The following is a 16,780-nucleotide window of genomic DNA, read 5'->3' on the forward strand; positions in this document are numbered from 1 at the left end:
TGGAACCTTGCCATTATTTGCAAACCCCCCGGTTGTCCTTCGAGACCCGTGGTTCCTTTCTCTGACCAGTGATGTACGTTCCACAGTATATCGCCATGTATATTTGTATTATTCTGTAAATATTCTGTGTATCACTTGTACATAATGCACTCATTATTGTTATTGTCTTCACACCTTTCAGGCAACAACCTTGAGAAAGGCTCTATGCCGAAACGTTGGTGCTGTTGCTCTGGTTGGGTTCCGTTTGCAGTGTATCAATAAATCCACTTTTGCATAATTCCCCCCTTGTCTTCAATTTGAGTGCTGGGATTCTTTTTACTATATGATTCTTTATCCCATTAGCACCTTCAGTATATGTGGTGAAGCCTGTAATTTCTACTTTTGCTAGTATAATGGCTTAGTAACAATGAGTTTGAGTATGCAATGCAGGCAGACGTGCTGCAAATATCTTTGCACTAGTGGGACAATACAGAAATCCAACAGCCATGTTTAGGATGCCACTAAGTTCACTCAGTGTTTGCTAGTATAATGGCTTAGTAACAATGAGTTTGAGTGTGCAATGCAGGCAGACGTGCTGCAAATATCTTTGCACTAGTGGGACAATACAGAAGTCCAACAGCCACTTTTATGATGCCACTAAGTTCACTCAGTGTTTGCTAGTATAATGGCTTAGTAACAATGAGTTTGAGTGTGCAATGCAGGCAGACGTGCTGCAAATATCTTTGCACTAGTGGGACAATACAGAAGTCCAACAGCCACTTTTATGATGCCACTAAGTTCACTCAGTGTTTGCTAGTATAATGGCTTAATAACAATGAGTTTGAGTGTGCAATGCAGGCAGACGTGCTGCAAATATCTTTGCACTAGTGGGACAATACAGAAGTCCAACAGCCACTTTTATGATGCCACTAAGTTCACTCAGTGTTTGCTAGTATAATGGCTTAGTAACAATGAGTTTGAGTGTGCAATGCAGGCAGACGTGCTGCAAATATCTTTGCACTAGTGGGACAACACAAAAGTCCAACAGCCACGTTTAGGATGCCACTAAGTTCACTCAGTGTTTGCTAGTATAATGGCTTAGTAACAATGAGTTGGAGTGTGCAAAGGGCAGGAGGGTACAGTGGCAGGGTTGTGGGTCTCTGGGTAGAGGAAAGGAAGCCTGCCTTTCTATCCCTCCTAATGGGGAAATGCAGCGAGGAAATCCCTGACATTAGCTACATAGACGCTGTCATCTTGTGTAGCTGTTAAACTCTGTTTTCACGGGCCTGTCACCTATGGCTCTGACCCTGCCGGTATTAGCCCTTAAAAGGACTGATAGAAAGTGCTATCCCTATGCTGTACAGCACTGTGTATAGAGCGTACACAGCAGTATCGGAGATAGGCGCTGCGCCAGCGGTGACTGACACCAAGGACGCAGAAGAGATAATGGCGTCCGGACGGGCAGATACTCGTTTTTATAATGCAGGGACATGTGACATGGACATCCTATCACACATGCCGTTGCTTCTCCGGCTAAAAGTACACTTAGCTGTGTGTGTGTCTGGGATTGGCTGACATGCTGGCCCGCCCCACTACACGCGCGCGCTTAGGGAATGGCGATCGCCATTATCCATACAGCAGTGATCTGAATGCGCTGTTCCCGCACACTATACACTGAAATTTCATAATAGTGTGAGTCACAGAGTGACTTACACTATTACAGCGGAAAGTCAGCTAGGAATTAGCTGTTCTTTTTGCTGCTAGAACCGTTCTCGAACGTATCTAGAACTATCGAGCTTTAGCAAAAAGCTCGAGTTCTAGTTCGATCTAGAACAGCCCCCAAAATCACTCGAGCCGCGAACTGGAGAACCACGAACCGCGAACCGCACTCAACTCTACTCACCAGTCATCGTCTGACGACCAATGGTGGGGTGCTAGGTCATAGGGGCAGGCCTGCGTGAGCCAGTCCGGAGTGGCCAAATCATCAGGACACCTAATGTCCTCTGGCCTATCAGGGCCTGCCACCTCACGGACATGCCCAATGAAGTCCTTACCAGACTTAGCCTGCAATGCACTAAGTGCCTGAGCATGCTCAGTAGCCTGAACCAACCGACTTAGCCTCAGAAATCAGACTATCAGCCTGAGCATGCACAGTAGGCACAACACAAGACTTGGACATGGCACAAAGTCCAAATACCTGTGCAAACAGGCTTTTCGCATTAAGTGTGGGAGCATGCTTAGTAGTCTGAACTGAGGATTTAGCCTCAGAAATGGTACTAACAGGCCGAGCATGCTCACCAGGTGAAACACTGGACTTAAGCTCTGGCTTGGGAAAATCGGCATGCCTCTCCACACTTAATGTAGATGTGGAGGAATAAGCAGCCAGCTGGACGACCCGAAGCACGGACAAAAATGGCGGCCGACACCTGGGCGTAGCAGGAACCGTAGCAGGCTGCTTGTAGCTATGGCAGTGCCAATTCGTAACAGTATGTCTATGTATCCTGGCATATATGCTAAACGGAGGCCATCGAGCCTAAGAGTTCATTCTAACAGATGTATTTTTTGTTAGTGTGTCATTGCTGTGCTCAGCAGACAGCACACAGATCTAATAAAAACCAGGGTCCTGTGGCACCATTTTTCACATTGATAACAGCATGAACTAGTCTGGCCTGAGTAAGGGACCAGAGCAGTGGAGGTCTCCAGCGGATGGATCCTATGCCTATCCACCATGCAGAAAAACACAAGGAGTCAGTCATGTCTTTACCATGTGGAAGTACTGTGCATTGGTGACTGTGAGCAGGGAAGATTGCACCCTTCCCCTTATGAAATAAGGTGGCGCCTTTCGCCCTAGGTATGGAGAAGTACCAAGCAAACATTGAAAGGAAAGGGGATGGAAACCCTGTGTCTAATGAAGGGGGTGCGGGTGACCCTTGAGCAAACCTACCACTGGGATCTTTCACCACCCTAGATAGGTTCTGCACCTACTGTATGCGCCAAGCCGGTTACCTGACCCTAGGCATCCCTAGTGCTGGACCCTAAATAGTGAATGGGTGGGATGAGCTCTTCATCAACCTCACTAAACACTAGAGAAGACACAAGGAGGACACACAGGAAAAATGCATGAACTACTTACCCTCAGATGATTTAGGTAGAAGTTCAGCAAATTTTCAGCAACGATACTACAGATGAATAAAAGCCAAACAAAGATGGTGCCTAACTCCTAGATCTGCTGTGATCTGGACAGCCCAGGGCGCATGTCCAGGTCACAGCAGGGAGGTCTCAGTGATAAGTCTAGGGGTCGGATCGCGACTATGAGATCCAATGTCCAGGGCGCTGCCATAAAGGAGGTGATTAACTGTCGTTACACACAGCAAATCCAAGATGGCAGCCCACAGTGTTTCAGTAAAACTAGAATTAAATAAAAGCTAAATATAAGTGAGTTTAATTTTGTATTAAAAATACTTGATTTCATAATCCCTATTATTACAAAAATAAAAAAAGCGACACCTTACCTTTAAGCAGAAAGCAGACATTCCAATATTCCCACTCCACTTCCCACTAATACAGACTATTTATCCCAAGTGCTGCAGCTAATCTGGAATACATTGTCTATTAAATTCTTTGTCTATGGGATTGACACAAGCCTTGTTTTTTCTAGCAGTCTAATAGACTGCAGGCTTTGTCAAGTAGTGATGGGTAGTTTTGGTGACCTGGATCATTTTGATTAGTTCATCAAAAAAGCTAGCTCATCATTGTTAAAGGAAACTCATGCTTAGTTATGGCTTGTCCCTGAATGACTGATCACTACTGCAAATCCAAGTTCTGGGGTTCTAGAGTTCTGTCCTCTCCATGTTTGGGAGTCCCAGTAGTTACATTAGTAAGATATCCCCTAGTGGAAAGTTGATACCTTACTAGTTTATAATAACTATAGTTTGTTTCTATCCATGTCAATGTAAATATTTTATTCAATTTACCCATTTAAAGGGTTATTACTCGAGTTGATGAGAATCGATTTGCAAGACCAAGTCATTTGGAGACTTCAACAATGACGTAGGTGACTATTTATATGACGAACCACCAGGGATGCCATTAGGTAGAGGCAGTTTGCAGGACTTCCATCCAACGGTCACCGATTACTGACCTTGCCACTCTGCCAAGTCCTGCAGATTGATATGCTTGAACTGTCCTACAAAAAATTCAGATTAACATTTTAATTTTCCATTGTCACAGCTGATATTTAATTTGTTACATGAGCAAACATTTTATAAATATCCCTTTACTAATAACTTTTAAAATCTGTTAGGATTGATACACCATTCAGAGTTCAGTCACAAACTGTGGATTTTGTTGTGGAAATCTATGTAACTGTCCCATTATAATAATACTAGAAGGTGGCCCGATTCTAACGTATCGGGTATTCTATAATTTATTGTGTAGTTAATGTATGATTTTTGTTATATCTACAGTTAGGTCCAGAAATATTTGGACAGTGACACAATTTTCGCGAGTTGGGCTCTGCATGCCACCACATTGGATTTGAAATGAAACCTCTACAACAGAATTCAAGTGCAGATTGTAACGTTTAATTTGAAGGTTTGAACAAAAATATCTGATAGAAATTGTAGGAATTGTACACATTTCTTTACAAACACTCCACATTTTAGGAGGTCAAAAGTAATTGGACAAATAAACCAAACCCAAACAAAATATTTTTATTTTCAATATTTTGTTGCAAATCCTTTGGAGGCAATCACTGCCTTAAGTCTGGAACCCATGGACATCACCAAACGCTGGGTTTCCTCCTTCTTAATGCTTTGCCAGGCCTTTACAGCAGCAGCCTTCAGGTCTTCCTTGTTTGTGGGTCTTTCTGTCTTAAGTCTGGATTTGAGCAAGTGAAATGCATGCTCAATTGGGTTAAGATCTGGTGATTGACTTGGCCATTGCAGAATGTTCCACTTTTTTGCACTCATGAACTCGTGGGTAGCTTTAGCTGTATGCTTGGGGTCATTGTCCATCTGTACTATGAAGCGCCGTCCGATCAACTTTGCGGCATTTGGCTGAATCTGGGCTGAAAGTATATCCCGGTACACTTCAGAATTCATCCGGCTACTCTTGTCTGCTGTTATGTCATCAATAAACACAAGTGACCCAGTGCCATTGAAAGCCATGCATGCCCATGCCATCACGTTGCCTCCACCATGTTTTACAGAGGATGTGGTGTGCCTTGGATCATGTGCCGTTCCCTTTCTTCTCCAAACTTTTTTCTTCCCATCATTCTGGTACAGGTTGATCTTTGTCTCATCTGTCCATAGAATACTTTTCCAGAACTTAGCTGGCTTCATGAGGTGTTTTTCAGCAAATGTAACTCTGGCCTGTCTATTTTTGGAATTGATGAATGATTTGCATCTAGATGTGAACCCTTTGTATTTACTTTCATGGAGTCTTCTCTTTACTGTTGACTTAGAGACAGATACACCTACTTCACTGAGAGTGTTCTGGACTTCAGTTGATGTTGTGAACGGGTTCTTCTTCACCAAAGAAAGTATGCGGCGATAATCCACCACTGTTGTCATCCGTGGACGCCCAGGCCTTTTTGAGTTCCCAAGCTCACCAGTCAATTCCTTTTTTCTCAGAATGTACCCGACTGTTGATTTTGCTACTCCAAGCATGTCTGCTATCTCTCTGATGGATTTTTTCTTTTTTTCAGCCTCAGGATGTTCTGCTTCACCTCAATTGAGAGTTCCTTAGACCGCATGTTGTCTGGTCACAGCAACAGCTTCCAAATGCAAAACCACACACCTGTAATCAACCCCAGACCTTTTAACTACTTCATTGATTACAGGTTAACGAGGGAGACGCCTTCAGAGTTAATTGCAGCCCTTAGAGCCCCTTGTCCAATTTCTTTTGGTCCCTTGAAAAAGAGGAGGCTATGCATTACAGAGCTATGATTCCTAAACCCTTTCTCCGATTTGGATGTGAAAACTCTCATATTGCAGCTGGGAGTGTGCACTTTCAGCCCATATTATATATATAATTGTATTTCTGAACATGTTTTTGTAAACAGCTAAAATAACAAAACTTGTGTCACTGTCCAAATATTTCTGGACCTAACTGTATATAGAGGTTGTTGTGTGTAATTACCAAGTGTTTGTGTAGGGCGCTGTAAATGTTCTGGGTGTTGTCTAGGTGTGGGGGTGTGTGAGAGCGGTGTTGTTTGTATGTTGCGTTGTGTGTGTTGCGTTGTTTGTGGAGCGCTGTGTGTCTGCAGCGTTGTGTGTGTGTGGTGCTGTGTGTGTTGCGCAGTTTGTGTCGGTGTGTGTGTGTGTGTGGGGGGTGGTATGTTTTGTGCAGTGTGTGTGTGTGTTGGAGGAGTAGTCCTGGGGAGGGAGGAGTATAATAGGAGGAGCCCTGGGGGAGAGGAGTATAATAGGAGAGGTAGTCCTGGGCGGAGAGGAGTATAATAGGAGGAGTAGTCCTGGGGAGAGAGGAGGATAATAGGAGGAGTAGTCTTGGGGGGAGAGGAGTATAATAGGAGGAGTAGTCCTGGGGGAAGAGGAGGAAAATAGGAGGAGTAGTCCTGGGGGGAGAGGAGTATAATAGGAGGAGTAGTCCTGGAGGTGAGGAGTATAATAGGAGGAGTAGTCCTGGGGGGAAAGGAGTATAATAGGAGGAGTAGTCCTGGAGATGAGGAGTATAATAGGAGGAGTAGTCCTGGGGGGAGAGGAGGATTAAAGGAGGAGTAGTCCTGGGGGGAGAGGAGGATAATAGGAGGAGTAGTCCTGGGGGGAGAGGAGTATAATAGAAGGAGTATTCCTGGGATGAGAGGCGTATAATACGAGGAGTAGTCCTGGGGGGGAGTATAATAGGAGGAGTGGTCCTGGGGAGAGAGGAGGATAATAGCAGGAGTAGTCCTGGGGGGAGAGGAGGATAATAGGAGGAGTAGTCCTGGGGAGAGAGGATAATAGGAGGAGTAGTCCTGGGGAGAGAGGAGGATAATAGGAGGAGTAGTCCTGGGGGGAGAGGAGTCTAATAGCAGGAGTAGTCCTGGGGGAGGAGTCTAATAGGAGGAGGAGTCCGGGGGAGGAGTCTAATAGGAGGAGTAGTCCTGAGGTGAGGTGTTTAATAGGAGGAGTAGTCCTGGGGGGAGAGGAGTATAATAGGAAAAGTAGTCCTGGGGGGAGGTGTCTAATAGGTGGAGTAGTCCTGGGGGGAGGTGTCTAATAGGTTGAGTAGTCTGGAGGGAGGTGTATAGGTGCCGAATGTGTGCAGGGGCGTGGTCAAGCAGGCAAAGTGTGAAGGGGGCGTGGTCAAGCGGGCAAAGTGTGCGGGTGACGTGCCGAGCGGGCAAAGTGTGCGGTGCGGGTGGCATGGCTGAGCGGGCACAGTGTGCGGGGGTGTGGCCAAGCGGGCACAGTGTGCGGGGGCGTGGCCGAGCCAAACGGTCAATATGTGCAGGGCGCGTGGCTGGGCCGAGCCAAGCGGCCAATGCGTGCGGGGGGGTGGGGCCGGGCCGAGCCGCCAATGCGACGGTTGTCACTGTAATGACGTCATTTTGGAACAAGACAGACAGATTAAGGCAATTATATATATATAGATTTATTCACTTATACAGCACCATTAATTCCATAGTGCTTTACATAAATCAGCAACACTGTCAACATTGGGGGACTCACATAGTAAAGTCTTTGGCACGTGGGAGGAAATCCACATAAACATACAAATGCTTTGCAGATGTTGTCCTTGGTGAGATTTGAACCCAAGACCCAGCTCTGCAAGAGTGTAGTGCAAACCACAGAGCCACCATGCATCAGGCAATCTTCAGTTTCTTGGCAACTTCTCGCATGGAATATCCTTCATTTCTAAGAACAAGAATAGACTGTCGAGTTGCACGTGAAAGTTCTCTTTTTCTGGATATTTTGAGAGTTTTTTGGAACCAACAAATGTAATGCTCCAGATTCTCAACTAGCTCAAAGGAAGGTCAGTTTTATAGCTTCTCTAAGCAGCAAAACAGTTTTTAGCTGTGCTAACATACTTGCACAAGGCTTTTCAAGGGATTTCTAAACATCCATTATCAATCAAGGCTCAATAATAGCGGAGAGGAGCGTATCGCTGCATTAGCAGCTTCCTCAGGGCAAGTGTGTGGGCACACACTTGCCCTGAGGAAGCTGCTAATGCAGCGATATGCGTGGGTCTTGCCCATGGGATTTTTCTGACTCTTCCTCCCCTCTCCGCTATTATTGAGCCTTGATTTTTTTCCCCTGTGACTGACCCCTTGGTGGGGTATTTTACAGCATGGATGGTCCTCCGGCTTTAATCTTGGTATAGTACCACTTTGTCCTGTTCTGGACAAGGACCCATAGGGTTGTAATCCCTCTATATCCACTCCTTATTCCACCGAATATAATCTGGGTCTGCTACTTTATATAACAGAGCCACACGCAATTCTCTACTCCTGTAGATTATGTATTATGTTATTTGCTTGGTCTCATGACTTGTTATATTATGTATTTAAAGTGTATATTATTCTAGATGTGCAGTACGGCATATTGTGGCTTTTGTTAAGGGGTATATCTTGTCTCTTTAGCTTATTACATGATACTATGGTATACCATTATATTATTGTGAGTTGGTGGGGAGATTCATACCGTGCTATTTAGTGTGTTTTTGTATTTTAAATGATTTTATGTAATTTTGGCTACAATAAAGATTGCTTTTTATAATAATATTGGACTCTGCTTCCCATTATGCAGTTCTTTTCTCCTAACACGTCCTTTCAAAAATAAGGAAATATCTAAGTGAACCAAAACTTTTCAACTGTAGTGTATATATATGTCTTTATTTCCCCCCCTCTTGGATTCAAACCAGCAACTTTCAAACGTGTGCAATAGCCTTTAGCTGTTGAGCCACTAGGAATGATGATGTCAGAGGGAGGATTTTATATAGATGAACCTACCTGCCTCTTACATAGCAGATTACACAGAACATAGAGCTCCACTATACAGAGCAGCATCTCTGTTTCCTGTATTCTAGAAGGAGAGGAAAAGAGATTTTTTTTCTTCTAATAAAATTACTAAAAATAATTAAAAAAAATTAGAACAATATAATTTTGATTGCACTTTTTAATAAAATAATAAACATCACAAATCAGCAAAGAACTTGGACATATTCGTGTCCCTGTAATCGTAACGACCCGAACAACACAGTGATCAGATTATTTTATGGGGATGGGTAAATGGTGTAAAAAAAATGGCGCAATTTATTATTTTTCTTTATTAAACCCATAAAAAATGTAATAAAAATGTATTGCTGAGGCCGTATTCACACGTAGTGTAAATGCTGCGTTTTTTTCTGCAGGTGTCCTCAGAAACAACCTTTTATGATTATTGCAAGTTTGTGGTATTTTTTATGCATTGTCCCCCTTATTTGATGCATGTTTGTTGCAGATGTAAATCCTGAAGCTTATAAAGAAAAACAAAACAAAACCGCACAGTTCAGCAGCGTCTTTAGACGCACCAGGGGTGGAGATTTCATAATGTCACATCCACTCTGCTTGGACATTTAGTCCATGTTCACATGTAGCGTAAATGCTGTATTTTTTTTCTGCTGCTTTTTTTTTTGCATATAAATTCTGATGTGTTTAATTGTCCAAGCACAGTGTATGTGATTCCATGAAAAGATGCCGCTGAACTCTGCGCTTTTGGTGCTTTTTTTCCTCTAGAGGTTTCTATGTGAAAGCTTAATAAAATGCATGGAAAAAACTTTTCTGTAATATAAAAACAGTTACAAACAAAGATTCACATCTGAACCAAAAATGCATTAAATAAAGGAGAAAAGGCATAAAAAATGCAGTAAAAATGGGATAAGCTTGTTATTGTGTAGTTTGGTGCAGAAACAAAAAACATAGGAATTATGCAACATGTGAATACGGCTTTATAGGCACAAATACAGTAAGGAACATGTCATACAGTGACGCTTATATAAATATTAGAAAATTCTTGCTGCTATGATTATGAATGAACAGTCCAGGCATCTGCTGAATGACCCTTACCGCCAAATGGGTCTGGCTAGGGGTGTGGTCAAAATTTGCCACAGCGCATTGCACGTATGGCTTTACACGTGAGACAGTGAGAACATACCTTAAGCACAGTTTCTAAAGCACAAGGCACCATTGGACACACTTCCTTCTCCATTACCGTTACTTTCTCTGATGTCTCCAGTTCTTCCACTGTCAACTAGCCTAGCATCCCAGTATTGTACACAAAAGTTATTCTAGCCAATGTGCAGTTCCGTATCTTCCTAGGAACAGGGACTTTCTATGCTTTTGGATATGCCACACAGAACTCCTTACTCGTTTCACACTTACTCCTATTTTGGTCTATTCCCACTGAGCTGTAAGCTACACTGGCCTTATGGTAAGCATCCTTTTCCGGACCCTTCCTACAAGGATCACCCCATTCTCTACAGAACTAGGCTTTGATGCTGACCTTCACTTTGGAACTCAGCCACCTTCCATATGTCTGTCCGTTTCCTAAGATCTTGCTGTCTCACTCTGGACTTAGCTGTTGTAGTTGCCATGAGTCACCCACTAGATGAGGCCTTTAGCACTTATTGGACTTGCACGTCCGTACTAGTCAGTAGCTGTTCCATATCTAACTTCTACCAGGAAACACAGTTACTTTCCTAAAAAACTAACTCCACGCATTGTTGACTAGTCCCACTCTTAACTCCTGCCTATTCTATATAAAGTTGCTTATCACAATCTACATCCTATATACCATTTCTATACCTTATCACTATGCATGGAAAAAACTTTTCTGTACTATAAAAACAGTTACAAACAGATTCACATCTGAACCAAAAATGCATTAAATAATGGAGAAAAGGCATAAAAAATGAATTAAAAATGGAATAAGATTGTTACAAGATATAGATGCAATTGGTATCTTCAGGGTCAGGAAAACACGACTACCAAGGTCACCCTTCTACAAACCCTATTGTATATGGGACCCTTGCCAACTGATTGTTTGGGAAGATGTGGCTAGGAAATGTCTGATTTCAGACTGCCAATTGCATTGTTCTCCCACAGATATATCTGTCAGACACTTTCCTATAAAGAACACAGTGAACTGATCACGCTGTCATATACTGCTGACGTGGTCACTGGTCCAGGATCCTGTAGATCATTTTTCTCAACTCTTTATCACGTACCCAAATTTGAACAATTAAAGAAGTGCTCCCAACAAATTATTTTCCTGATCCAGTCTACCAATCTATGCAAAGTAGTATAGGCGCTTCACTGTACTTACCAGTTGCCATGTTTCCAGGTTTGCAGTGCTGCTCCAATTCTCTTCTGATTTGAAATGCAATTCGTCTGATCATACAGGGGTTTGTTTGTAAAGTAAAATTCACTTCCACAAAATAGGTTTATATACAGTCGTCATAAGACCTGTGTGAGCTGGCAAAGAAGAAGATTGCTCATGCTACTTAGAAGAGGACTGGAGCACTGTTGGAAAATGGGGTAGGTAGCAATTGGTAAGTATATTAAAGAAGTCGTTCACCCATATTTTTTATTTTCTATATCGATATTATACTGAGAAACAATGTTTCTCTCAAATACCTTATGTTGGCAATAGTGCCTGTGAGAGGCGCTATTGCAGACCGTTGTTCCCCGTTCTGTGATCCCCGGGTTCTGTGACCTCGGGAATCCGATGATGTCAAGTTAGTGACACCGCTGCTGGCCACAGTGTCTGTGAGTGATGGGCTTTGGGCGGCATTTCACCACTCGTCACAGCCCAGTCTCCTGGTTGCAGCGCTCTGTTGTAAGGGAGGAGGGAGAAGATGGACTGTGATGAGCGGTGAAACACTGCCCACAGCCCACTACTCACAGACACTGCGGCCGGCCCCAGTCTTCCTGACTCACTGGGCTGTGGACAGAGTTTGACTGCTCGTCACAGCCCATATACTCCCTGTTCCCTCCTCCCTCACAGCAGAGCTACAAGTGTGGCGCCCCTGACCTGGTCAGGCACCACTGAGTACTGCACCCATGCTGGGTCAGTACAAACAGGTAATCCCAAAGGCTGAATAGAGTGTGTACACACAGGCACCCTTTGACCAGGACACACACACACATTAGAGGGGACCCCTGGGCAAGACCCAGGAGGGGGCGGAGCCTCCACATCTCAGCTAGTGTGGTGCTGTAGTGAAGCTGGAAGGGAGTTGTGCAGTGGCAGTCAGAGGAGGAGTGGAGCAGCCATGTCTGAAGTGTAGGGCTGAAGAGCGGAACACTGTCAGACCCTGCACGTACAGTGGCTGCTGGAGGGGGAGAACATTACCACCAAGTCAGACTGAAAGACACCCGAAGAAAGAGAGCAGTAAGGAGTTGAGTACGAGGACTCCTGGTAATGAATGCACACACAGGGTACAGGTCCCCAGAGCCAGACATCCATTTAGTGGTCTGCTAAATCCTGCAGGCGGTGGGACTAGAGATCCCACGCCAACCAACACAGAACCCGAGCATCAACAGCAACGAGGGGGCCCATAAGGAGGATCGAGCCTGCAGCCATCTTATCCTTGGGCCACGCTGTCAGCAAACGGGACAGAAAGGGGAGAAAAGGCAGCAGCAATATCCCTGGATGCATGCCACGGTACTTTAAGTCTGGGGTGGTCCGAAACAAAGGTGCTAGGAAGGCGAGTCAGCAGTCACCCCTATATCAGCCTGAAGGATACCTGGTTCCACCTGGTTCATCATAGCATCGCCCGGGTTGCCTCACTCTACCAGCAAAAAGTGAGTAAACAGCTTGAAAGACACTTTGGACTGAGACTGCTTATTCCTGTGACTTGTGGTTCTACACGCACCTACACCCGAGCCCCTGGGGCCAGCCTAACTCTCAGGAGGCCACACCATCTAACTGCCTGTACCATTAGCCCCAGACGCTCACTAAATGGCAGTGGCGGTCATCCATCACCCTGACCGCAATACCGAGACTGGCGTCACGACACAAAAGTAAGCAACCTGACATACCTGTGGCCAGAAGGGTCCCTACAAAGAAGTCCCCACAGTGTCCCGCAGGCGACCGCTGCCGCGCTGTGGTGGGCGACTCATCTTCTGGTGTCACGAATAGGATAAGGACTAGACCTGTTAAGACAGGTGACTGTGCGCCTTTGGAGGTCCAATTGAAAAACGCCGCCATATTGCTGCCGCAGAAAGCACGCCAAGAAAACAACAGCAGCCCGCGCAAAAAGAAGTAACCGCCCACAAAGAGGTGTGGCCGACCCAGAACCCCTGGAGCGCGCTAGACTCACGAGATCAGCAAGATGGGGGCAGATCTGACCCTGAACACCAAGAATGTTCTAGTCGAGTGCAGAAAACGAAACTTAGGCTGCAGCGTGACCAGAACCTGGTGAGCAGCGACGGAGAGAGGATGGCGTCTGCAAGCAGTGAACCAGAACCAGGCACTGCCGCCTGGTGAGACTGGGAGCTCGCCCAATTCTGTGACTGGATGCAAGCAAGGATGCTCCAGCAAGTGATTGAGTGGCGCTCGGAGCTGCAGGAGATGGCTGTGGCGATTCGGGCCTACGAGAGGTGGACCGCGCGACCAGTGCCGTGCTGAGAAGTGACCACCCAAACCCCCTTGCTGTTGCCCTTGGGTGAGTCCCACGCTGCCCCTGCCCGATCGGGTGTGCTGACCCCGCCGGCGCTGTAACCGGAGGCGATCCCTGCTGCGGTTCCCGTTGTGACCCCTGCTGTGACGTCCGGTGCAGCAATGTCGCGTCCGGCCAGACCAGATCAGGCCGCAGCAACATCCCGTCTGGCCAGACCAGACTAGGCCGCAGCAATGCCCAGTCCGGCCAGACCAGACCAGGCCGCAGCAACGTCCCATCCGGCCAGACCAGACCAGGCCGCAGCAATGCCCCGTCCGGCCATACGAGGCCAGGCCACAGCAACGCCACGTCCGGCCAGACCAGACCAGGCCGCCACGCCTTCTACTTCTACCCCCAGACCAGAAGTGGTCACAGCGCCCCAGTCGCTGACCGGGGGTGCCGCCCATGGGTTCCTGCCAGAAGTGGCCGAAGAGGCGGCTCGACTTACAGGGGACTTGAAGACTCAGTTCCCAGCCCACTTGGTGGACATGTACTTGGTCCCCAAGGCTGCCGTCTGGACCCGGAGTGGTCCCAGCAACCTCTGTGTCAGAGAGGAGTCCACCACCCTGGCCAGCTAATGAGAGCTCATCTCCGGAGCCGCTGCCAGTGCAGCCAGAGGAAGACAAAGAATTAAAAGTCTTTATGCCCAGCATGCGCATGACCTGGGAGCACGCAGACTACCAGGTAATGGTGATGCGGAGACTAGAGTTGAGCGCGGTTCGCGGTTCGAGGTTCTCCAGTTCTAAGCTCGAGTGATTTTTGGGGCTGTTCGAGATCGAACTAGAACTCGAGCTTTTTGCAAAAGCTCGATAGTTCTAGATACGTTCGAGAACGGTTCTAGCAGCAAAAAGCAGGGCTTTTTACAGCTACAGTGTGCAGAAGCCATCGCTGAAGAAAAAACAAAAGCCAGCACCAAATGTGCACTACAGCACTAAACATTCCAAACTGTACTTATTATAAAAATTTTTTGAGATTTTTGGCAAAAAATTGCAATTTCTTGAGCTGCTTCGCCACGTCACGGCAAATCTCATTTGAAGCAGTCCTACACTAAAATATTTTCATAAATTGTGCCATACGGCCTCACATATGAATAGCAGAACTGCTCCCAGCAGCACTCACCTGGTCTATTTCAATCCCGTACCCATGACTGAGTCATGGCTGTGGGCGGGACAGGTCCAAGCAAATGCTGCATGAAGTAAATAGCCTGTGGACAAAGCCTGATGACTTAATGTGAACAGTCACCAACCGCCAAAATCCAGACAGATGGAATACATCCCAAATTGGGGTGCATAGCAAGGTGGAGGTCAACCACCGACCAATTCAATGAAGAAAAAACAAAAGCCAGCACCAAATGTGCACTACAGCACTAAACATTCCAAACTGTACTTATTATAAAAAATTTTTGAGATTTTTGGCAAAAAATTGCAATTTCTTGAGCTGCTTCGCCACGTCACGGCAAATCTCATTTGAAGCAGTCCTACACTAAAATATTTTTATAAATTGTGCCATACGGCCTCACATATGAATAGCAGAACTGCTCCCAGCAGCACTCACCTGGTCTATTTCAATCCCGTACCCATGACTGAGTCATGGCTGTGGGCGGGACAGGTCCAAGCAAATGCTGCATGAAGTAAATAGCCTGTGGACAAAGCCTGATGACTTAATGTGAACAGTCACCAACCGCCAAAATCCAGACAGATGGAATACATCCCAAATTGGGGTGCATAGCAAGGTGGAGGTCAACCACCGACCAATTCAATGAAGAAAAAACAAAAGCCAGCACCAAATGTGCACTACAGCACTAAACATTCCAAACTGTACTTATTATAAAAAATTTTTGAGATTTTTGGCAAAAAATTGCAATTTCTTGAGCTGCTTCGCCACGTCACGGCAAATCTCATTTGAAGCAGTCCTACACTAAAATATTTTTATAAATTGTGCAATACGGCCTCACATATGAATAGCAGAACTGCTCCCAGCAGCACTCACCTGGTCTATTTCAATCCCGTACCCATGACTGAGTCATGGCTGTGGGCGGGACAGGTCCAAGCAAATGCTGCATGAAGTAAATAGCCTGTGGACAAAGCCTGATGACTTAATGTGAACAGTCACCAACCGCCAAAATCCAGACAGATGGAATACATCCCAAATTGGGGTGCATAGCAAGGTGGAGGTCAACCACCGACCAATTCAATGAAGAAAAAAAAAAAAAAAAAAAAAAAAAAAAAAAAGCCTGCCACAAGCTGGTAACCAAGATAAACATCGGGTATCCAAGCAAAGCGCTTTGGTTAGTAACCCGATGTTTATCTTAGTTACGTGCAGGAAGCCCACACTTCCCGCTCAGCTCACTCCGCCCCCTCCTGCCCGCGGCATGTATACATACATATACACACACACACACTCTCACACACGCACACCCCCCCCCCCCGCTCGGCTTACCTGCGGTGATGAAGTCCCGCCATCCCGACCTCAGCGCTGTCACTGTCCTCCATGGCCGCTGCTTGTCACATCACCTCTCGCTTCCGACCCGAGACTGACACTGGCGGTGACGTCACCTCTCGCGATATTTGGCTGTGAAGGCGGCGGTCATTGACCTCAGTGACAGGGGCTGGCAGTGTGCTGGAGATCAGCGCAGGTAATGTACCTCGCTGACAGCAGCACTTGTCATGCCCTGCAATGACCTGGGCTGACCCATTGATGTTAGCTCAGGTCACTGCATTGCTTTCCCAGCCAATGGGGAACATCCTGCTCTTCATTGACTGGGACAGTGTGGATCGTCATGGCAACCCCTTGGATTGCAGCAGACCTGGATTTGTTTTTCATTCTAATAAATTGGTTAAAGAGGGAATGTTTTGGGGAGTGTTTTTTCAAATAAAAATGTGTTTGTCGTCTATTTTTTTTTTATTACTGACTGGGTTGGTGATGTCGGGTATCTGATAGACGCCTGACCTCACCAACCCCAGGGCTTGATGCCAGGTGACATTACACATCTGGTATTAACCCCATATATTACCACGTTTGCCACCGCACCAGGGCGCGGGATGAGCTGGGGCGAAGCACCAGGATTGGCGCATCTAATGGATGCGCCACTTCTGGGGCGGCTGCGGCTTGCTATTTTTAGGCTTGGGAGAGTCCAATAACCATGGACCTCCCTAGTCTG

The sequence above is a fragment of the Anomaloglossus baeobatrachus genome, chromosome 3, assembly GCF_048569485.1.
Source record: "Anomaloglossus baeobatrachus isolate aAnoBae1 chromosome 3, aAnoBae1.hap1, whole genome shotgun sequence".
Classification (NCBI taxonomy): domain Eukaryota; kingdom Metazoa; phylum Chordata; class Amphibia; order Anura; family Aromobatidae; genus Anomaloglossus; species Anomaloglossus baeobatrachus.